The sequence below is a fragment of the Heterodontus francisci genome, chromosome 29, assembly GCF_036365525.1.
Source record: "Heterodontus francisci isolate sHetFra1 chromosome 29, sHetFra1.hap1, whole genome shotgun sequence".
Lineage (NCBI taxonomy): Eukaryota > Metazoa > Chordata > Chondrichthyes > Heterodontiformes > Heterodontidae > Heterodontus > Heterodontus francisci.
Window position 1 is genome coordinate 47,853,692 of NC_090399.1, and position 24,219 is coordinate 47,877,910.

The following is a 24,219-nucleotide window of genomic DNA, read 5'->3' on the forward strand; positions in this document are numbered from 1 at the left end:
TGACAGCAACAATGCGATTTGAACAAGTCAACCCTTCCGTCATTGTTTAATTTCCTAAATATCATATACCTGGAACATTCACTCTGTTTCTCATGACAAAGTCAAAGCTGCTAATTAGCTCAAGCAGTGGCTTTTTATATATCAAGGTTCCAGCATCTTCAGCATTTCGCCTTTGTATGACGTTGGGGAATATATGACTCTTTTCGCGGAAAAAGTCGACTCCGTTTCGAACCGCAGCGTTTGATATTTCCCCCAACTTGCAATGCAAAACCATGGGCTGGGCGGGCAGTCATCAGGAAAGGCAGCTATCAGTTAGTTTCGAAATTGAAATGTGCTGTTTAGGACAGCCTGGGCGAACGGTCTAAGGCAGTGGATTAAAGCTGTAATCGCTCCTGGGGCGTGTGTCGTATTACATTGGTGCCAAAATTTTTTACAGATCTGATGTTGGTCCCATCGCAAAAATGCATCGTTTCGAGGCAGTGTCGGTTGTGACATTGCTGCAGCTGCCCGGGATTGTAACCACAGCTAGTGTGTGGCGCCGTGATCGTATAGTGGTTAGTACTCTGCGTTATGGTCGCAGCAACCTCGGTTCGAATCCGAGTTACGGCAATAACTGTTTGCAGTTCTCCTTTCTCCTCGACGCCACTTGGAGAGCCCACTAAAATCCCTGTTTATTTATATGCTAGTTTGCTGACCAAAAGCAATTTGCTCCATCCAAACCTCGCACTGTTGAATGTCTGTGCTTGATGCTCCCCAATTCAAACCTGCCTCTTCCCTCACATTTTCCTCCCTTCCACAATCACTAACCCCACTTTACTTTAGTCCTTCCATTTCGTTGTCACTTTACTGCCGCCTTAACAACTATAATAATCACCATCAATACTTACAACTTTACGCTGCTTTGCCGCCACCGCTCTTCCTCGAGGTCCATCTCCCATTCGCACTAATGTACATCTCACCCTTGAAACCAGTCCATGCATTTAGACCTGTGGGACGGCTAGGCAGACAAGCGCTGCAAAAGCAGGTCTGGCCTTCCGAAGGGCAGTGGCCCGATTGTTCACAACATTATCTTCGGAATCTATTGATAATTTCAATGCTTACTGATGACCTGGACTTTCTTTGCCTCTAAACACCTATCACAGATCGCCAAAAGTACTGAAAGTCTTTGTTGTCTTCTTCATATAATGCTGCATTTTAATGGTCAATAGATATTGTGTGATTATTTCTCTGGTGCAAGTAATCTATTTTATATATTTGATCTTTGCCTCGGTGATTCATCTCTATCCTGCACGTTTAGCTTGAATCTGGTTGCAATTTATAATCAGAGATAAGGGTTGAGCAGCCGGCGGGCAGCAACAGAGACTGGGGCTGGTCTGTGCGCTGTGGGAGCAGACCACCACATTTCTGCTGTTCACATTCAGTATCCAGCAGAATACGGATGTTATATTGCCATTAAATATCAGAGGATTTAGATTATTGCACGGATCGCTGCAGTTCTTTTCGAGTTGAGGAATTTGCAGCAAATTGAATATCAGAGAACCAACTAAACTGTCGTTACCGAGATTCAACACACAGTACAGAGTCAGCGAGGTGAGGATTAATTTTAAAGTGAACGGTCGTTTATCTGAAATGTTATCTTCCCTCCTCTCTCCACCGATGCTGCTTCATTTGCTGAACATTTCCAACATTGCTGTCGCAAGTTGGACTGCCAGTGACCACAGTGTTTTGCTGTCATAGCAGAGTTTAAATTGTTGATGAATAAGTAGCCACAGTTGTGATGGCCGAGTCCTTAATGCGTTGCATTTGCAATTCGCTCGTTTTTCCCCGCGGAGCGTCGAACCCCCTCACAACTGTCGGCTTAATATTTAACGCACTGCTTCACAAGGCTCATTTTATTGACCCCGCTCCCTCTGGAAAGATTTGGGTAATATCGATATCGATCTCGAGGAAACGGGAGGATTGCCTCATCATCTGGATTAATTTCCTGACACTAGATCTGCATTTGGTTTAATATTTTCATTCAATAGGTACCTTTCAACCGTCTTTTCAAACAATCATGCTGCAAGCGAGAGGCGCACGGAGTAAATTCTTCGCCGGAGTGGAGACCTTGTCTGCGTGTGACGGTGGGACTTTGGTCCACATGGTAAATTCCGGTAAGCTTTCCGCAAGTTAAATGCAAATTAAGAGTCAGGCATTGTCATAGTTTTTTCAAACTTCAAGTGTCTTAAATTGCCTTGTTAAACAGAAACTGCCTGGCAGTGGCATTTACTTGTCCATCAGCTGAACGAAGTTTGTTCAATAGCTTTAACTGACTGCAGCAGGAAGCTAAGCTAGCGAGCTAGTGACTCAACAGAGGCTCGATGAAAGCAATCAGGATTTTAAAGTGCACTGCAGCCACTGTGAGTCCGTGGTGGAAGGAGCGAATGTTGAAGTTGATTCATGGGGGTGTCAGTCAAGCGCGTTGTTTGTCCTGGATGGGGTCGAGCTTCTTGAGTGTTGCTGGAGCTGCACTCAACCAACAAATGGAGGGTATTCCAAAACACTCCTGACTGGTACAAAAACAAGAAATACTGGAATCACTCAGCAGGTCTGGCAGCATCTGTGGAAAGAGAAGCAGAGTTAACGTTTCGGGTCAGTGACCCTTCTTCGGAACTGGTGGTGCCTGCCTTCCTGTCTTGTGGATGGTGGGCAGGCTTTGGGGATTCAGATGTTAAATTAGCAGCTTGTGACCTGCTCCTGTAGCCACTGTACTTATATGGCTGATTTAGTTCAGTTTCTGGCTAGTTGTAACCCGGCACATGTTGATAGTTCGGGATTCAGCGATGGTAATGCCATTGACTGTCAAGCGGAGATGGTTGGATACTCACTTGTTGCAGTTGGTCATTGCCTGGCACTTATGTGGCGCGAATGTAATTGTCTGCCTGTGTGCTTATTTCCGTCTATGTGTATCTTTCTGCGCCTCACATTTTCTACACTTTTCTGCGTGGCAGTTTGCCTCACAGATTCCTCGCTGCCTACATCCGGTTACTCTGCATCTTAATTTACAAAGAGACGGAAATGTGAATTATAAGTTTTCTTTCAGCAGTGTCCGATGGAAGGTGAAACAAGTGTCATCAAATATTTTTTTTCGAAAGATTCAGTGGAACAGTAACGATGCATCCCACCATATATAGGCTGTTGATGCGTTCCTCATTGGTATAATGCTGAGTATCCTCACCTGTAATATGGGACACCTGGGGTTGAAATTGCTGACAGCAACAATGCGATTTGAACAAGTCAACCCTTCCGTCATTGTTTAATTTCCTAAATATCATATACCTGGAACATTAACTCTGTTTCTCATGACAAAGTCAAAGATGCTAATTAGCTCAAGCAGTGGCTTTTTATATATCAAGGTTCCAGCATCTTCAGCATTTCGCCTTTGTATGACGTTGGGGAATATATGACTCTTTTCGCGGAAAAAGTCGACTCCGTTTCGAACCGCAGCGTTTGATATTTCCCCCAACTTGCAATGCAAAACCATGGGCTGGGCGGGCAGTCATCAGGAAAGGCAGCTTTCAGTTAGTTTCGAAATTGAAATGTGCTGTTTAGGACAGCCTGGGCGAACGGTCTAAGGCAGTGGATTAAAGCTGTAATCGCTCCTGGGGCGTGTGTCGTATTACATTGCTGCCAAAATTTTTTACAGATCTGATGTTGGTCCCATCGCAAAAATGCATCGTTTCGAGGCTGTGTCGGTTGTGACATTGCTGCAGCTGCCCGGGTATGTAGCCGCAGCTAGTGTGTGGCGCCGTGATCGTATAGTGGTTAGTACTCTGCGTTGTGGCCCCAGCGACCTCGATTCGAATCCGCATCACGGCAATAACTGTTTGCAGTTTTCCTTTCTCCTCGACGCCCACTTGGAGAGCCCACTAAAATCCGTGTTTATTTATATGCTGGTTTGCTGACCAAAAGCAATTTGCTCCATCCAAACCTCGCACTGTTGGATGTCTGTGCTTGATGCTCCCCAATTCAAACCTGCCTCTTCCCTCACATTTTCCTCCCTTCCACAATCACTAACCCTACTTTACTTTAGTCCTTCCATTTCGTTGTCACTTTACTGCCGCCTTAACATCTATAATAATCACCATCAATACTTACAACTTTACGCTGCTTTGCCGCCACCGCTCTTCCTCGAGGTCCATCTCCCATTCGCACTAATGTGCATCTCTCCCTTGAAACCAGTCCATGCATTTAGACCTGTGGGACGGCTAGGCAGACAAGCGCTGCAAAAGCAGGTCTGGCCTTCCGAAGGGCAGCGGCCCGATTGTTCACAACATTATCTTCGGAATCTATTGATAATTTCAATGCTTACTGATGACCTGGACTTTCTTTGCCTCTAAACACCTATCACAGATCGCCAAAAGTACATAAAGTCTTTGTTGTCTTCTTCATATAATGCTGCATTTTAATGGTCAATAGATATTGTGTGATTATTTCTCTGGTGTAAGTAATCTATTTTATATATTTAATCTTTGCCTCGGTGATTCATCTCTATCCTGCACGTTTAGCTTGAATCTGGTTGCAATTTATAATCAGAGATAAGGTTTGAGCAGCCGGCGGGCAGCAACAAAGACTGGGGCTGGTCTGTGCACTGTGGGAGCAGACCACCACATTTCTGCTGTTCACATTCAGTATCCTGCAGAATACTGATGTTATATTGCCATTAAATATCAGAGGATTTAGATTATTGCACGGATCGCTGCAGTTCTTTTCGAGTTGAGGAATTTGCAGCAAATTGAATATCAGAGAACCAACTAAACAGTCGTTACCGAGATTCAACACACAGTGCAGAGTCAGCGAGGTGAGGATTAATTTTAAAGTGAACGGTCGTTTATCTGAAATGTTATCTTCCCTCCTCTCTCCACCGATGCTGCTTCATTTGCTGAACATTTCCAACATTGCTGTCGCAAGTTGGACTGCCAGTGACCACAGTGTTTTGCTGTCATAGCAGAGTTTAAATTGTTGATGAATAAGTAGCCACAGTTGTGATGGCCGAGTCCTTAATGCGTTGCATTTGCAATTCGCTCGTATTTCCCCGCGGAGCGTCGAACCCCCTCACAACTGTCGGCTTAATATTTAACGCACTGCTTCACAAGGCTCATTTTATTTATCCCGCTCCCTCTGGAAAGATTTGGGTAATATCGATATCGATCTCGAGGAAACGGGACTATTGCCTCATCATCTGGATTAATTTCCTGACACTAGATCTGCATTTGGTTTAATATTTTCATTCAATAGGTACCTTTCAACCGTCTTTTCAAATAATCATGCTGCAAGCGAGAGGCGCACGGAGTAAATTCTTCGCCGGAGTGGAGACCTTGTCTGCGTGTGACGGTGGGACTTTGGTCCACATGGTAAATTCCGGTAAGCTTTCCGCAAGTTCAATGCAAATTAAGAGTCAGGCATTGTCATAGTTTTTTCAAACTTCAAGTGTCTTAAATTGCCTTGTTAAACAGAAACTGCCTGGCAGTGGCATTTACTTGTCCATCAGCTGAACGAAGTTGGTTCAATAGCTTTAACTTACTGCAGCAGGAAGCTAAGCTAGCGAGCTAGTGACTCAACAGAGGCTCGATGAAAGCAATCAGGATTTTAAAGTGCACTGCAGCCACTGTGAGTCCGTGGTGGAAGGAGCGAATGTTGAAGTTGATTCATGGGGGTGTCAGTCAAGCACGTTGTTTGTCCTGGATGGGGTCGAGCTTCTTGAGTGTTGCTGGAGCTGCACTCAACCAACAAATGGAGGGTATTCCAAAACACTCCTGACTGGTACAAAAACAAGAAATGCTGGAATCACTCAGCAGGTCTGGCAGCATCTGTGGAAAGAGAAGCAGAGTTAACGTTTCGGGTCAGTGACCCTTCTTCGGAACTGGTGGTGCCTGCCTTCCTGTCTTGTGGATGGTGGGCAGGCTTTGGGGATTCAGAAGTTAAATTAGCAGCTTGTGACCTGCTCCTGTAGCCACAGTACTTATATGGCTGATTTAGTTCAGTTTCTGGCTAGTTGTAACCCGGCACATGTTGATAGTTCGGGATTCAGCGATGGTAATGCCATTGACTGTCAAGCGGAGATGGTTGGATACTCACTTGTTGCAGTTGGTCATTGCCTGGCACTTATGTGGCGCGAATGTAATTGTCTGCCTGTGTGCTTATTTCTGTCTATGTGTATGTTTCTGCGCCTCACATTTTCTACACTTTTCTGCTTGCCAGTTTGCCTCACAGATTCCTCGCTGCCTACATCCGGTTACTCTGCATCTTAATTTACAAAGAGACGGAAATGTGAATTATAAGTTTTCTTTCAACAGTGTCCGATGGAAGGTGAAACAAGTGTCATCAAATATTTTTTTTCGAAAGATTCAGTGGAACAGGAACGATGCATCCCACCAAAGATAGGCTGTGGATGCGTTCCTCATTGGTATAATGCTGAGTATCTTCACCTGTCATATGGGACACCTGGGGTTGAAATTGCTGACAGCAACAATGCGATTTGAACAAGTCAACCCTTTCGTCATTGTTTAATTTCCTAAATATCATATACCTGGAACATTAACTCTGTTTCTCATGACAAAGTCAAAGCTGCTAATTAGCTCAAGCAGTGGCTTTTTATATATCAAGGTTCCAGCATCTTCAGCATTTCGCCTTTGTATGACGTTGGGGAATATATGACTCTTTTCGCGGAAAAAGTCGACTCCGTTTCGAACCGCAGCGTTTGATATTTCCCCCAACTTGCAATGCAAAACCATGGGCTGGGCGGGCAGTCATCAGGAAAGGCAGCTTTCAGTTAGTTTCGAAATTGAAATGTGCTGTTTAGGACAGCCTGGGCGAACGGTCTAAGGCAGTGGATTAAAGCTGTAATCGCTCCTGGGGCGTGTGTCGTATTACATTGCTGCCAAAAATTTTTACAGATCTAATGTTGGTCCCATCGCAAAAATGCATCGTTTCGAGGCAGTGTCGGTTGTGACATTGCTACAGCTGCCCGTGTTCGCAAGCACTGCTAGTGTGTGGCGCCGTGATCGTATAGTGGTTAGTACTCTGCGTTGTGGTCGCAGCAACCTCGGTTCGAATCCGAGTCACGGCAATAACTGTTTGCAGTTCTCCTTTCTCCTCGACGCCACTTTTAGAGCCCACTAAAATCCCTGTTTATTTATATGCTTGTTTGCTGACCAAAAGCAATTTGCTCCATCCAAACCTCGCACTGTTGGATGTCTGTGCTTGATGCTCCCCAATTCAAACCTGCCTCTTCCCTCACATTTTCCTCCCTTCCACAATCACTAACCCTACTTTACTTTAGTCCTTCCATTTCGTTGTCACTTTACTGCCGCCTTAACATCTATAATAATCACCATCAATACTTACAACTTTACGCTGCTTTGCCGTCACCGCTCTTCCTCGAGGTCCATCTCCCATTCGCACTAATGTGCATCTCTCCCTTGAAACCAGTCCATGCATTTAGACCTGTGGGACGGCTAGGCAGACAAGCGCTGCAAAAGCAGGTCTGGCCTTCCGAAGGGCAGTGGCCCGATTGTTCACAACATTATCTTCGGAATCTATTGATAATTTCAATGCTTACTGATGACCTGGACTTTCTTTGCCTCTAAACACCTGTCACAGATCGCCAAAAGTACTGAAAGTCTTTGTTGTCTTCTTCATATAATGCTGCATTTTAATGGTCAATAGATATTGTGTGATTATTTCTCTGGTGTAAGTAATCTATTTTATATATTTGATCTTTGCCTCGGTGATTCATCTCTATCCTGCACGTTTAGCTTGAATCTGGTTGCAATTTATAATCAGAGATAAGGTTTGAGCAGCCGGCGGGCAGCAACAGAGACTGGGGCTGGTCTGTGCGCTGTGGGAGCAGACCACCACATTTCTGCTGTTCACATTCAGTGTCCAGCAGAATACTGATGTTATATTGCCATTAAATATCAGAGGATTTAGATTATTGCACGGATCGCTGCAGTTATTTTCGAGTTGAGGAATTTGCAGCAAATTGAATATCAGAGAACCAACTAAACAGTCGTTACCGAGATTCAACACACAGTGCAGAGTCAGCGAGGTGAGGATTAATTTTAAAGTGAACGGTCGTTTATCTGAAATGTTATCTTCCCTCCTCTCTCCACCGATGCTGCTTCATTTGCTGAACATTTCCAACATTGCTGTCGCAAGTTGGACTGCCAGTGACCACAGTGTTTTGCTGTCATAGCAGAGTTTAAATTGTTGATGAATAAGTAGCCACAGTTGTGATGGCCGAGTCCTTAATGCGTTGCATTTGCAATTCGCTCGTATTTCCCCGCGGAGCGTCGAACCCCCTCACAACTGTCGGCTTAATATTTAACGCACTGCTTCACAAGGCTCATTTTATTTATCCCGCTCCCTCTGGAAAGATTTGGGTAATATCGATATCGATCTCGAGGAAACGGGACTATTGCCTCATCATCTGGATTAATTTCCTGACACTAGATCTGCATTTGGTTTAATATTTTCATTCAATAGGTACCTTTCAACCGTCTTTTCAAATAATCATGCTGCAAGCGAGAGGCGCACGGAGTAAATTCTTCGCCGGAGTGGAGACCTTGTCTGCGTGTGACGGTGGGACTTTGGTCCACATGGTAAATTCCGGTAAGCTTTCCGCAAGTTCAATGCAAATTAAGAGTCAGGCATTGTCATAGTTTTTTCAAACTTCAAGTGTCTTAAATTGCCTTGTTAAACAGAAACTGCCTGGCAGTGGCATTTACTTGTCCATCAGCTGAACGAAGTTGGTTCAATAGCTTTAACTTACTGCAGCAGGAAGCTAAGCTAGCGAGCTAGTGACTCAACAGAGGCTCGATGAAAGCAATCAGGATTTTAAAGTGCACTGCAGCCACTGTGAGTCCGTGGTGGAAGGAGCGAATGTTGAAGTTGATTCATGGGGGTGTCAGTCAAGCACGTTGTTTGTCCTGGATGGGGTCGAGCTTCTTGAGTGTTGCTGGAGCTGCACTCAACCAACAAATGGAGGGTATTCCAAAACACTCCTGACTGGTACAAAAACAAGAAATGCTGGAATCACTCAGCAGGTCTGGCAGCATCTGTGGAAAGAGAAGCAGAGTTAACGTTTCGGGTCAGTGACCCTTCTTCGGAACTGGTGGTGCCTGCCTTCCTGTCTTGTGGATGGTGGGCAGGCTTTGGGGATTCAGAAGTTAAATTAGCAGCTTGTGACCTGCTCCTGTAGCCACAGTACTTATATGGCTGATTTAGTTCAGTTTCTGGCTAGTTGTAACCCGGCACATGTTGATAGTTCGGGATTCAGCGATGGTAATGCCATTGACTGTCAAGCGGAGATGGTTGGATACTCACTTGTTGCAGTTGGTCATTGCCTGGCACTTATGTGGCGCGAATGTAATTGTCTGCCTGTGTGCTTATTTCTGTCTATGTGTATGTTTCTGCGCCTCACATTTTCTACACTTTTCTGCTTGCCAGTTTGCCTCACAGATTCCTCGCTGCCTACATCCGGTTACTCTGCATCTTAATTTACAAAGAGACGGAAATGTGAATTATAAGTTTTCTTTCAACAGTGTCCGATGGAAGGTGAAACAAGTGTCATCAAATATTTTTTTTCGAAAGATTCAGTGGAACAGGAACGATGCATCCCACCAAAGATAGGCTGTGGATGCGTTCCTCATTGGTATAATGCTGAGTATCTTCACCTGTCATATGGGACACCTGGGGTTGAAATTGCTGACAGCAACAATGCGATTTGAACAAGTCAACCCTTTCGTCATTGTTTAATTTCCTAAATATCATATACCTGGAACATTAACTCTGTTTCTCATGACAAAGTCAAAGCTGCTAATTAGCTCAAGCAGTGGCTTTTTATATATCAAGGTTCCAGCATCTTCAGCATTTCGCCTTTGTATGACGTTGGGGAATATATGACTCTTTTCGCGGAAAAAGTCGACTCCGTTTCGAACCGCAGCGTTTGATATTTCCCCCAACTTGCAATGCAAAACCATGGGCTGGGCGGGCAGTCATCAGGAAAGGCAGCTTTCAGTTAGTTTCGAAATTGAAATGTGCTGTTTAGGACAGCCTGGGCGAACGGTCTAAGGCAGTGGATTAAAGCTGTAATCGCTCCTGGGGCGTGTGTCGTATTACATTGCTGCCAAAAATTTTTACAGATCTAATGTTGGTCCCATCGCAAAAATGCATCGTTTCGAGGCAGTGTCGGTTGTGACATTGCTACAGCTGCCCGTGTTCGCAAGCACTGCTAGTGTGTGGCGCCGTGATCGTATAGTGGTTAGTACTCTGCGTTGTGGTCGCAGCAACCTCGGTTCGAATCCGAGTCACGGCAATAACTGTTTGCAGTTCTCCTTTCTCCTCGACGCCACTTTTAGAGCCCACTAAAATCCCTGTTTATTTATATGCTTGTTTGCTGACCAAAAGCAATTTGCTCCATCCAAACCTCGCACTGTTGGATGTCTGTGCTTGATGCTCCCCAATTCAAACCTGCCTCTTCCCTCACATTTTCCTCCCTTCCACAATCACTAACCCTACTTTACTTTAGTCCTTCCATTTCGTTGTCACTTTACTGCCGCCTTAACATCTATAATAATCACCATCAATACTTACAACTTTACGCTGCTTTGCCGCCACCGCTCTTCCTCGAGGTCCATCTCCCATTCGCACTAATGTGCATCTCTCCCTTGAAACCAGTCCATGCATTTAGACCTGTGGGACGGCTAGGCAGACAAGCGCTGCAAAAGCAGGTCTGGCCTTCCGAAGGGCAGTGGCCCGATTGTTCACAACATTATCTTCGGAATCTATTGATAATTTCAATGCTTACTGATGACCTGGACTTTCTTTGCCTCTAAACACCTGTCACAGATCGCCAAAAGTACTGAAAGTCTTTGTTGTCTTCTTCATATAATGCTGCATTTTAATGGTCAATAGATATTGTGTGATTATTTCTCTGGTGTAAGTAATCTATTTTATATATTTGATCTTTGCCTCGGTGATTCATCTCTATCCTGCACGTTTAGCTTGAATCTGGTTGCAATTTATAATCAGAGATAAGGTTTGAGCAGCCGGCGGGCAGCAACAGAGACTGGGGCTGGTCTGTGCGCTGTGGGAGCAGACCACCACATTTCTGCTGTTCACATTCAGTGTCCAGCAGAATACTGATGTTATATTGCCATTAAATATCAGAGGATTTAGATTATTGCACGGATCGCTGCAGTTATTTTCGAGTTGAGGAATTTGCAGCAAATTGAATATCAGAGAACCAACTAAACTGTCGTTACCGAGATTCAACACACAGTGCAGAGTCAGCGAGGTGAGGATTAATTTTAAAGTGAACGGTCGTTGATCTGAAATGTTATCTTCCCTCCTCTCTCCACCGATGCTGCTTCATTTGCTGAACATTTCCAACATTGCTGTCGCAAGTTGGACTGCCAGTGACCACAGTGTTTTGCTGTCATAGCAGAGTTTAAATTGTTGATGAATAAGTAGCCACAGTTGTGATGGCCGAGTCCTTAATGCGTTGCATTTGCAATTCGCTCGTATTTCCCCGCGGAGCGTCGAACCCCCTCACAACTGTCGGCTTAATATTTAACGCACTGCTTCACAAGGCTCATTTTATTGACCCCGCTCCCTCTGGAAAGATTTGGGTAATATCGATATCGATCTCGAGGAAACCGGAGGATTGCCTCATCATCTGGATTAATTTCCTGACACTAGATCTGCATTTGGTTAAATGTTTTCATTCAATAGGTACCTTTCAACCGTCTTTTCAAACAATCATGCTGCAAGCGAGAGGCGCACGGAGTAAATTCTTCGCCGGAGTGGAGACCTTGTCTGCGTGTGACGGTGGGACTTTGGTCCACATGGTAAATTCCGGTAAGCTTTCCGCAAGTTAAATGCAAATTAAGAGTCAGGCATTGTCATAGTTTTTTCAAACTTCAAGTGTCTTAAATTGCCTTGTTAAACAGAAACTGCCTGGCAGTGGCATTTACTTGTCGATCAGCTGAACGAAGTTTGTTCAATAGCTTTAACTTACTGCAGCAGGAAGCTAAGCTAGCGAGCTAGTGACTCAACAGAGGCTCGATGAAAGCAATCAGGATTTTAAAGTGCACTGCAGCCACTGTGAGTCCGTGGTGGAAGGAGCGAATGTTGAAGTTGATTCATGGGGGTGTCAGTCAAGCGCGTTGTTTGTCCTGGATGGGGTCCAGCTTCTTGAGTGTTGCTGGAGCTGCACTCAACCAACAAATGGAGGGTATTCCAAAACACTCCTGACTGGTACAAAAACAAGAAATGCTGGAATCACTCAGCAGGTCTGGCAGCATCTGTGGAAAGAGAAGCAGAGTTAACGTTTCGGGTCAGTGACCCTTCTTCGGAACTGGTGGTGCCTGCCTTCCTGTCTTGTGGATGGTGGGCAGGCTTTGGGGATTCAGAAGTTAAATTAGCAGCTTGTGACCTGCTCCTGTAGCCACAGTACTTATATGGCTGATTTAGTTCAGTTTCTGGCTAGTTGTAACCCGGCACATGTTGATAGTTCGGGATTCAGCGATGGTAATGCCATTGACTGTCAAGCGGAGATGGTTGGATACTCACTTGTTGCAGTTGGTCATTGCCTGGCACTTATGTGGCGCGAATGTAATTGTCTGCCTGTGTGCTTATTTCTGTCTATGTGTATGTTTCTGCGCCTCACATTTTCTACACTTTTCTGCGTGGCAGTTTGCCTCACAGATTCCTCGCTGCCTACATCCGGTTACTCTGCATCTTAATTTACAAAGAGACGGAAATGTGAATTATAAGTTTTCTTTCAACAGTGTCCGATGGAAGGTGAAACAAGTGTCATCAAATATTTTTTTTCGAAAGATTCAGTGGAACAGGAACGATGCATCCCACCATCTTTAGGCTGTGGATGCGTTCCTCATTGGTATAATGCTGAGTATCCTCACCTGTCATATGGGACACCTGGGGTTGAAATTGCTGACAGCAACAATGCGATTTGAACAATTCAACCCTTTCGTCATTGTTTAATTTCCTAAATATCATATACCTGGAACATTAACTCTGTTTCTCATGACGAAGTCAAAGCTGCTAATTAGCTCAAGCAGTGGCTTTTTATATATCAAGGTTCCAGCATCTTCAGCATTTCGCCTTTGTATGACGTTGGGGAATATATGACTCTTTTCGCGGAAAAAGTCGACTCCGTTTCGAACCGCAGCGTTTGATATTTCCCCCAACTTGCAATGCAAAACCATGGGCTGGGCGGGCAGTCATCAGGAAAGGCAGCTTTCAGTTAGTTTCGCAATTGAAATGTGCTGTTTAGGACAGCCTGGGCGAACGGTCTAAGGCAGTGGATTAAAGCTGTAATCGCTCCTGGGGCGTGTGTCGTATTACATTGCTGCCAAAAATTTTTACAGATCTGATGTTGGTCCCATCGCAAAAATGCATCGTTTCGAGGCAGTGTCGGTTGTGACATTGCTACAGCTACCCGGGTTCGTAACCACAGCTAGTGTGTGGCGCCGTGATCGTATAGTGGTTAGTACTCTGCGTTGTGGTCGCAGCAACTTCGGTTCGATTCCGAGTCACGGCAATAACTGTTTGCAGTTCTCCTTTCTCCTCGACGCCACTTGGAGAGCCCACTAAAATCCCTGTTTATTTATATGCTTGTTTGCTGACCAAAATCAATTTGCTCCATCCAAACCTCACACTGTTGGGTGTCTGTGCTTGATGCTCCCCAATTCAAACCTGCCTCTTCCCTCACATTTTCCTCCCTTCCACAATCACTAACCCTACTTTACTTTAGTCCTTCCATTTCGTTGTCACTTTACTGCCGCCTTAACAACTATAATAATCACCATCAATACTTACAACTTTACGCTGCTTTGCCGCCACCGCTCTTCCTCGAGGTCCATCTCCCATTCGCACTAATGTACATCTCACCCTTGAAACCAGTCCATGCATTTAGACCTGTGGGACGGCTAGGCAGACAAGCGCTGCAAAAGCAGGTCTGGCCTTCCGAAGGGCATTGGCCCGATTGTTCACAACATTATCTTCGGAATCTATTGATAATTTCAATGCTTACTGATGACCTGGACTTTCTTTGCCTCTAAACACCTATCACAGATCGCCAAAAGTACTGAAAGTCTTTGTTGTCTTCTTCATATAATGCTGCATTTTAATGGTCAATAGATATTGTGTGATTATTTCTCTGGTGTAAGTAATCTATTTTATATATTTGATCTTTGCCTCGGTGATTCATCTCTATCCTGCACGTTTAGCTTGAATCTGGTTGCAATTTATAATCAGAGATAAGGTTTGAGCAGCCGGCGGGCAGCAACAGAGACTGGGGCTGGTCTGTGCGCTGTGGGAGCAGACCACCACATTTCTGCTGTTCACATTCAGTATCCAGCAGAATACTGATGTTATATTGCCATTAAATATCAGAGGATTTAGATTATTGCACGGATCGCTGCAGTTCTTTTCGAGTTGAGGAATTTGCAGCAAATTGAATATCAGAGAACCAACTAAACTGTCGTTACCGAGATTCAACACACAGTGCGGAGTCAGCGAGGTGAGGATTAATTTTAAAGTGAACGGTCGTTGATCTGAAATGTTATCTTCCCTCCTCTCTCCACCGATGCTGCTTCATTTGCTGAACATTTCCAACATTGCTGTCGCAAGTTGGACTGCCAGTGACCACAGTGTTTTGCTGTCATAGCAGAGTTTAAATTGTTGATGAATAAGTAGCCACAGTTGTGATGGCCGAGTCCTTAATGCGTTGCATTTGCAATTCGCTCGTATTTCCCCGCGGAGCGTCGAACCCACTCACAACTGTCGGCTTAATATTTAACGCACTGCTTCACAAGGCTCATTTTATTGACCCCGCTCCCTCTGGAAATATTTGGGTAATATCGATATCGATCTCGAGGAAACGGGAGGATTGCCTCATCATCTGGATTAATTTCCTGACACTAGATCTGCATTTGGTTAAATGTTTTCATTCAAGAGGTACCTTTCAACCGTCTTTTCAAATAATCATGCTGCAAGCGAGAGGCGCACGGAGTAAATTCTTCGCCGAAGTGGAGACCTTGTCTGCGTGTGACGGTGGGACTTTGGTCCACATGGTAAATTCCGGTAAGCTTTCCGCAAGTTCAATGCAAATTAAGAGTCAGGCATTGTCATAGTTTTTTCAAACTTCAAGTGTCTTAAATTGCCTTGTTAAACAGAAACTGCCTGGCAGTGGCATTTACTTGTCCATCAGCTGAACGAAGTTGGTTCAATAGCTTTAACTTACTGCAGCAGGAAGCTAAGCCAGCGAGCTAGTGACTCAACAGAGGCTCGATGAAAGCAATCAGGATTTTAAAGTGCACTGCAGCCACTGTGAGTCCGTGGTGGAAGGAGCGAATGTTGAAGTTGATTCATGGGGGTGTCAGTCAAGCGCGTTGTTTGTCCTGGATGGGGTCGAGCTTCTTGAGTGTTGCTGGAGCTGCACTCAACCAACAAATGGAGGGTATTCCAAAACACTCCTGACTGGTACAAAAACAAGAAATACTGGAATCACTCAGCAGGTCTGGCAGCATCTGTGGAAAGAGAAGCAGAGTTAACGTTTCGGGTCAGTGACCCTTCTTCGGAACTGGTGGTGCCTGCCTTCCTGTCTTGTGGATGGTGGGCAGGCTTTGGGGATTCAGAAGTTAAATTAGCAGCTTGTGACCTGCTCCTGTAGCCACTGTACTTATATGGCTGATTTAGTTCAGTTTCTGGCTAGTTGTAACCCGGCACATGTTGATAGTTCGGGATTCAGCGATGGTAATGCCATTGACTGTCAAGCGGAGATGGTTGGATACTCACTTGTTGCAGTTGGTCATTGCCTGGCACTTATGTGGCGCGAATGTAATTGTCTGCCTGTGTGCTTATTTCAGTCTATGTGTATCTTTCTGCGCCTCACATTTTCTACACTTTTCTGCGTGGCAGTTTGCCTCACAGATTCCTCGCTGCCTACATCCGGTTACTCTGCATCTTAATTTACAAAGAGACGGAAATGTGAATTATAAGTTTTCTTTCAGCAGTGTCCGATGGAAGGTGAAACAGGTGTCATCAAATATTTTTTTTCGAAAGATTCAGTGGAACAGTAACGATGCATCCCACCATATATAGGCTGTGGATGCGTTCCTCATTGGTATAATGCTGAGTATCTTCACCTGTCATATGGGACACCTGGGGTTGAAATTGCTGACAGCAACAATGCGATTTGAACAATTCAACCCTTTCGTCATTGTTTAATTTCCTAAATATCATATACCTGGAACATTAACTCTGTTTCTCATGACAAAGTCAAAGCTGCTAATTAGCTCAAGCAGTGGCTTTTTATATATCAAGGTTCCAGCATCTTCAGCATTTCGCCTTTGTATGACGTTGGGGAATATATGACTCTTTTCGCGGAAAAAGTCGACTCCGTTTCGAACCGCAGCGTTTGATATTTCCCCCAACTTGCAATGCAAAACCATGGGCTGGGCGGGCAGTCATCAGGAAAGGCAGCTTTCAGTTAGTTTCGAAATTGAAATGTGCTGTTTAGGACAGCCTGGGCGAACGGTCTAAGGCAGTGGATTAAAGCTGTAATCGCTCCTGGGGCGTGTGTCGTATTACATTGCTGCCAAAAATTTTTACAGATCTGATGTTGGTCCCATCGCAAAAATGCATCGTTTCGAGGCAGTGTCGGTTGTGACATTGCTGCAGCTGCCCGGGTTCGTAACCACAGCTAGTGTGTGGCGCCGTGATCGTATAGTGGTTCGTACTCTGCGTTGTGGTCGCAGCAACCTCGGTTCGAATCCGAGTCACGGCAATAACTGTTTGCAGTTCTCCTTTCTCCTCGACGCCACTTGGAGAGCCCACTAAAATCCCTGTTTATTTATATGCTTGTTTGCTGACCAAAAGCAATTTGCTCCATCCAAACCTCACACTGTTGGATGTCTGTGCTTGATGCTCCCCAATTCAAACCTGCCTCTTCCCTCACATTTTCCTCCCTTCCACAATCACTAACCCTACTTTACTTTAGTCCTTCCATTTCGTTGTCACTTTACTGCCGCCTTAACAACTATAATAATCACCATCAATACTTACAACTTTACGCTGCTTTGCCGCCACCGCTCTTCCTCGAGGTCCATCTCCCATTCGCACTAATGTACATCTCACCCTTGAAACCAGTCCATGCATTTAGACCTGTGGGACGGCTAGGCAGACAAGCGCTGCAAAAGCAGGTCTGGCCTTCCGAAGGGCAGTGGCCCGATTGTTCACAACATTATCTTCGGAATCTATTGATAATTTCAATGCTTACTGATGACCTGGACTTTCTTTGCCTCTAAACACCTATCACAGATCGCCAAAAGTACTGAAAGTCTTTGTTGTCTTCTTCATATAATGCTGCATTTTAATGGTCAATAGATATTGTGTGATTATTTCTCTGGTGTAAGTAATCTATTTTATATATTTGATCTTTGCCTCGGTGATTCATCTCTATCCTGCACGTTTAGCTTGAATCTGGTTGCAATTTATAATCAGAGATAAGGTTTGAGCAGCCGGCGGGCAGCAACAGAGACTGGGGCTGGTCTGTGCGCTGTGGGAGCAGACCACCACATTTCTGCTGCTCACATTCAGTATCCAGCAGAATACTGATGTTATATTGCCATTAAATATCAGAGGATTTAGATTATTGCACGGATCGCTGCAGTTCTTTTCGAGTTGAGGAATTTGCAGCAAATTGAATATCAGAGAACCAACTAAACTGTCGTTACCGAGATTCAACACACAGTGCAGAGTCAGCGAGGTGAGGATTAATTTTAAAGTGAACGGTCGTTGATCTGAAATGTTATCTTCCCTCCTCTCTCCACCGATGCTGCTTCATTTGCTGAACATTTCCAACATTGCTGTCGCAAGTTGGACTGCCAGTGACCACAGTGTTTTGCTGTCATAGCAGAGTTTAAATTGTTGATGAATAAGTAGCCACAGTTGTGATGGCCGAGTCCTTAATGCGTTGCATTTGCAATTCGCTCGTATTTCCCCGCGGAGCGTCGAACCCCCTCACAACTGTCGGATTAATATTTAACGCACTGCTTCACAAGGCTCATTTCATTGACCCCGCTCCCTCTGGAAAGATTTGGGTAATATCGATATCGATTTCGAGGAAACGGGAGGATTGCCTCATCATCTGGATTAATTTCCTGACACTAGATCTGCATTTGGTTAAATGTTTTCATTCAATAGGTACCTTTCAACCGTCTTTTCAAACAATCATGCTGCAAGCGAGAGGCGCACGGAGTAAATTCTTCGCCGGAGTGGAGACCTTGTCTGCGTGTGACGGTGGGACTTTGGTCCACATGGTAAATTCCGGTAAGCTTTCCGCAAGTTAAATGCAAATTAAGAGTCAGGCATTGTCATAGTTTTTTCAAACTTCAAGTGTCTTAAATTGCCTTGTTAAACAGAAACTGCCTGGCAGTGGCATTTACTTGTCCATCAGCTGAACGAAGTTGCTTCAATAGCTTTAACTTACTGCAGCAGGAAGCTAAGCTAGCGAGCTAGTGACTCAACAGAGGCTCGATGAAAGCAATCAGGATTTTAAAGTGCACTGCAGCCACTGTGAGTCCGTGGTGGAAGGAGCGAATGTTGAAGTTGATTCATGGGGATGTCAGTCAAGCGCGTTGTTTGTCCTGGATGGGGTCGAGCTTCTTGAGTGTTGCTGGAGCTGCACTCAACCAACAAATGGAGGGTATTCCAAAACACTCCTGACTGGTACAAAAACAAGAAATGCTGGAATCACTCAGCAGGTCTGGCAGCATCTGTGGAAAGAGAAGCAGAGTTAACGTTTCGGGTTAGTGACCCTTCTTCGGAACTGGTGGTGCCTGCCTTCCTGTCTTGTGGATGGTGGGCAGGCTTTGGGGATTCAGAAGTTAAATTAGCAGCTTGTGACCTGCTCCTGTAGCCACAGTACTTATATGGCTGATTTAGTTCAGTTTCTGGCTAGTTGTAACCCGGCACATGTTGATAGTTCGGGATTCAGCGATGGTAATGCCATTGACTGTCAAGCGGAGATGGTTGGATACTCACTTGTTGCAGTTGGTCATTGCCTGGCACTTATGTGGCGCGAATGTAATTGTCTGCCTGTGTGCTTATTTCTGTCTATGTGTATGTTTCTGCGCCTCACATTTTCTACACTTTTCTGCGTGCCAGTTTGCCTCACAGATTCCTCGCTGCCTACATCCGGTTACTCTGCATCTTAATTTACAAAGAGACGGAAATGTGAATTATAAGTTTTCTTTCAACAGTGTCCGATGGAAGGTGAAACAAGTGTCATCAAATATTTTTTTTCGAAAGATTCAGTGGAACAGGAACGATGCATCCCACCATATATAGGCTGTGGATGCGTTCCTCATTGGTATAATGCTGAGTATCTTCACCTGTCATATGGGACGCCTGGGGTTGAAATTGCTGACAGCAACAATGCGATTTGAACAAGTCAACCCTTTCGTCATTGTTTAATTTCCTAAATATCATATACCTGGAACATTAACTCTGTTTCTCATGACAAAGTCAAAGCTGCTAATTAGCTCAAGCAGTGGCTTTTTATATCTCAAGGTTCCAGCATCTTCAGCATTTCGCCTTTGTATGACGTTGGGGAATATATGACTCTTTTCGCGGAAAAAGTCGACTCCGTTTCGAACCGCAGCGTTTGATATTTCCCCCAACGTGCAATGCAAAACCATGGGCTGGGCGGGCAGTCATCAGGAAAGGCAGCTTTCAGTTAGTTTCGAAATTGAAATGTGCTGTTTAGGACAGCCTGGGCGAACGGTCTAAGGCAGTGGATTAAAGCTGTAATCGCTCCTGGGGCGTGTGTCGTATTACATTGCTGCCAAAAATTTTTACAGATCTAATGTTGGTCCCATCGCAAAAATGCATCGTTTCGAGGCAGTGTCGGTTGTGACATTGCTACAGCTGCCCGTGTTCGTAACCACAGCTAGTGTGTGGCGCCGTGATCGTATAGTGGTTCGTACTCTGCGTTGTGGTCGCAGCAACCTCGGTTCGAATCCGAGGCACGGCAATAACTGTTTGCAGTTCTCCTTTCTCCTCGACGCCACTTTTAGAGCCCACTAAAATCCCTGTTTATTTATATGCTTGTTTGCTGACCAAAAGCAATTTGCTCCATCCAAACCTCGCACTGTTGGATGTCTGTGCTTGATGCTCCCCAATTCAAACCTGCCTCTTCCCTCACATTTTCCTCCCTTCCACAATCACTAACCCTACTTTACTTTAGTCCTTCCATTTCGTTGTCACTTTACTGCCGCCTTAACAACTATAATAATCACCATCAATACTTACAACTTTACGCTGCTTTGCCGCCACCGCTCTTCCTCGAGGTCCATCTCCCATTCGCACTAATGTACATCTCACCCTTGAAACCAGTCCATGCATTTAGACCTGTGGGACGGCAAGGCAGACAAGCGCTGCAAAAGCAGGTCTAGCCTTCCGAAGGGCATTGGCCCGATTGTTCACAACATTATCTTCGGAATCTATTGATAATTTCAATGCTTACTGATGACCTGGACTTTCTTTGCCTCTAAACACCTATCACAGATCGCCAAAAGTACTGAAAGTCTTTGTTGTCTTCTTCATATAATGCTGCATTTTAATGGTCAATAGATATTGTGTGATTATTTCTCTGGTGTAAGTAATCTATTTTATATATTTGATCTTTGCCTCGGTGATTCATCTCTATCCTGCACGTTTAGCTTGAATCTGGTTGCAATTTATAATCAGAGATAAGGTTTGAGCAGCCGGCGGGCAGCAACAGAGACTGGGGCTGGTCTGTGCGCTGTGGGAGCAGACCACCACATTTCTGCTGTTCACATTCAGTATCCAGCAGAATACTGATGTTATATTGCCATTAAATATCAGAGGATTTAGATTATTGCACGGATCGCTGCAGTTCTTTTCGAGTTGAGGAATTTGCAGCAAATTGAATATCAGAGAACCAACTAAACTGTCGTTACCGAGATTCAACACACAGTGCAGAGTCAGCGAGGTGAGGATTAATTTTAAAGTGAACGGTCGTTGATCTGAAATGTTATCTTCCCTCCTCTCTCCACCGATGCTGCTTCATTTGCTGAACATTTCCAACATTGCTGTCGCAAGTTGGACTGCCAGTGACCACAGTGTTTTGCTGTCATAGCAGAGTTTAAATTGTTGATGAATAAGTAGCCACAGTTGTGATGGCCGAGTCCTTAATGCGTTGCATTTGCAATTCGCTCGTATTTCCCCGCGGAGCGTCGAACCCCCTCACAACTGTCGGCTTAATATTTAACGCACTGCTTCACAAGGCTCATTTTATTGACCCCGCTCCCTCTGGAAAGATTTGGGTAATATCGATATCGATCTCGAGAGAAACGGGAGGATTGCCTCATCATCTGGATTAATTTCCTGACACTAGATCTGCATTTGGTTTAATATTTTCATTCAATAGGTACCTTTCAACCGTCTTTTCAAACAATCATGCTGCAAGCGAGAGGCGCACGGAGTAAATTCTTCGCCGGAGTGGAGACCTTGTCTGCGTGTGACGGTGGGACTTTGGTCCACATGGTAAATTCCGGTAAGCTTTCCGCAAGTTAAATGCAAATTAAGAGTCAGGCATTGTCATAGATTTTTCAAACTTCAAGTGTCTTAAATTGCCTTGTTAAACAGAAACTGCCTGGCAGTGGCATTTACTTGTCCATCAGCTGAACGAAGTTGGTTCAATAGCTTTAACTTACTGCAGCAGGAAGCTAAGCTAGCGAGCTAGTGACTCAACAGAGGCTCGATGAAAGCAATCAGGATTTTAAAGTGCACTGCAGCCACTGTGAGTCCGTGGTGGAAGGAGCGAATGTTGAAGTTGATTCATGGGGGTGTCAGTCAAGCGCGTTGTTTGTCCTGGATGGGGTCGAGCTTCTTGAGTGTTGCTGGAGCTGCACTCAACCAACAAATGGAGGGTATTCCAAAACACTCCTGACTGGTACAAAAACAAGAAATGCTGGAATCACTCAGCAGGTCTGGCAGCATCTGTGGAAAGAGAAGCAGAGTTAACGTTTCGGGTCAGTGACCCTTCTTCGGAACTGGTGGTGCCTGCCTTCCTGTCTTGTGGATGGTGGGCAGGCTTTGGGGATTCAGAAGTTAAATTAGCAGCTTGTGACCTGCTCCTGCAGCCACAGTACTTATATGGCTGATTTAGTTCAGTTTCTGGCTAGTTGTAACCCGGCACATGTTGATAGTTCTGGATTCAGCGATGGTAATGCCATTGACTGTCAAGCGGAGATGGTTGGATACTCACTTGTTGCAGTTGGTCATTGCCTGGCACTTATGTGGCGCGAATGTAATTGTCTGCCTGTGTGCTTATTTCTGTCTATGTGTATGTTTCTGCGCCTCACATTTTCTACACTTTTCTGCGTGGCAGTTTGCCTCACAGATTCCTCGCTGCCTACATCCGGTTACTCTGCATCTTAATTTACAAAGAGACGGAAATGTGAATTATAAGTTTTCTTTCAACAGTGTCCGATGGAAGGTGAAACAAGTGTCATCAAATATTTTTTTTCGAAAGATTCAGTGGAACAGGAACGATGCATCCCACCATATATAGGCTGTGGATGCGTTCCTCATTGGTATAATGCTGAGTATCTTCACCTGTCATATGGGACACCTGGGGTTGAAATTGCTGACAGCAACAATGCGATTTGAACAAGTCAACCCTTTCGTCATTGTTTAATTTCCTAAATATCATATACCTGGAACATTAACTCTGTTTCTCATGACAAAGTCAAAGCTGCTAATTAGCTCAAGCGGTGGCTTTTTATATATCAAGGTTCCAGCATCTTCAGCATTTCGCCTTTGTATGACGTTGGGGAATATATGACTCTTTTCGCGGAAAAAGTCGACTCCGTTTCGAACCGCAGCGTTTGATATTTCCCCCAACTTGCAATGCAAAACCATGGGCTGGGCGGGCAGTCATCAGGAAAGGCAGCTTTCAGTTAGTTTCGAAATTGAAATGTGCTGTTTAGGACAGCCTGGGCGAACGGTCTAAGGCAGTGGATTAAAGCTGTAATCGCTCCTGGGGCGTGTGTCGTATTACATTGCTGCCAAAAATTTTTACAGATCTAATGTTGGTCCCATCGCAAAAATGCATCGTTTCGAGGCAGTGTCGGTTGTGACATTGCTACAGCTGCCCTGGTTCATAACCACAGCTAGTGTGTGGCGCCGTGATCGTATAGTGGTTAGTACTTTGCGTTGTGGTCGCAGCAACTTCGGTTCGAATCCGAGTCACGGCAATAACTGTTTGCAGTTCTCCTTTCTCCTCGACGCCACTTGGAGAGCCCACTAAAATCCCTGTTTATTTATATGCTTGTTTGCTGACCAAAAGCAATTTGCTCCATCCAAACCTCACACTGTTGGATGTCTGTGCTTGATGCTCCCCAATTCAAACCTGCCTCTTCCCTCACATTTTCCTCCCTTCCACAATCACTAACCCTACTTTACTTTAGTCCTTCCATTTCGTTGTCACTTTACTGCCGCCTTAACAACTATAATAATCACCATCAATACTTACAACTTTACGCTGCTTTGCCGCCACCGCTCTTCCTCGAGGTCCATCTCCCATTCGCACTAATGTACATCTCACCCTTGAAACCAGTCCATGCATTTAGACCTGTGGGACGGCTAGGCAGACAAGCGCTGCAAAAGCAGGTCTGGCCTTCCGAAGGGCAGTGGCCCGATTGTTCACAACATTATCTTCGGAATCTATTGATAATTTCAATGCTTACTGATGACCTGGACTTTCTTTGCCTCTAAACACCTATCACAGATCGCCAAAAGTACTGAAAGTCTTTGTTGTCTTCTTCATATAATGCTGCATTTTAATGGTCAATAGATATTGTGTGATTATTTCTCTGGTGTAAGTAATCTATTTTATATATTTGATCTTTGCCTCGGTGATTCATCTCTATCCTGCACGTTTAGCTTGAATCTGGTTGCAATTTATAATCAGAGATAAGGTTTGAGCAGCCGGCGGGCAGCAACAGAGACTGGGGCTGGTCTGTGCGCTGTGGGAGCAGACCACCACATTTCTGCTGTTCACATTCAGTATCCAGCAGAATACTGATGTTATATTGCCATTAAATATCAGAGGATTTAGAT

General features: G+C 44.8%; 3 non-coding genes across 3 annotated transcripts; all 3 read left to right on the forward strand.

Annotated features, from left to right (window-relative positions):
- The first annotated feature begins 537 nt into the window (after window positions 1-537).
- Window positions 538-609, forward strand: trnah-aug (transfer RNA histidin (anticodon AUG)). Its single transcript has one exon. It is a non-coding gene; the product is annotated as a tRNA-His (tRNA).
- A 6,427-nt stretch (window positions 610-7,036) lies between these two features.
- Window positions 7,037-7,108, forward strand: trnah-gug (transfer RNA histidin (anticodon GUG)). The gene has a single exon. It is a non-coding gene; the product is annotated as a tRNA-His (tRNA).
- Window positions 7,109-10,285: 3,177 nt separating this feature from the next.
- trnah-gug (transfer RNA histidin (anticodon GUG)) lies at window positions 10,286-10,357 on the forward strand. Its single transcript has one exon. It is a non-coding gene; the product is annotated as a tRNA-His (tRNA).
- Window positions 10,358-24,219: the final 13,862 nt, after the last annotated feature.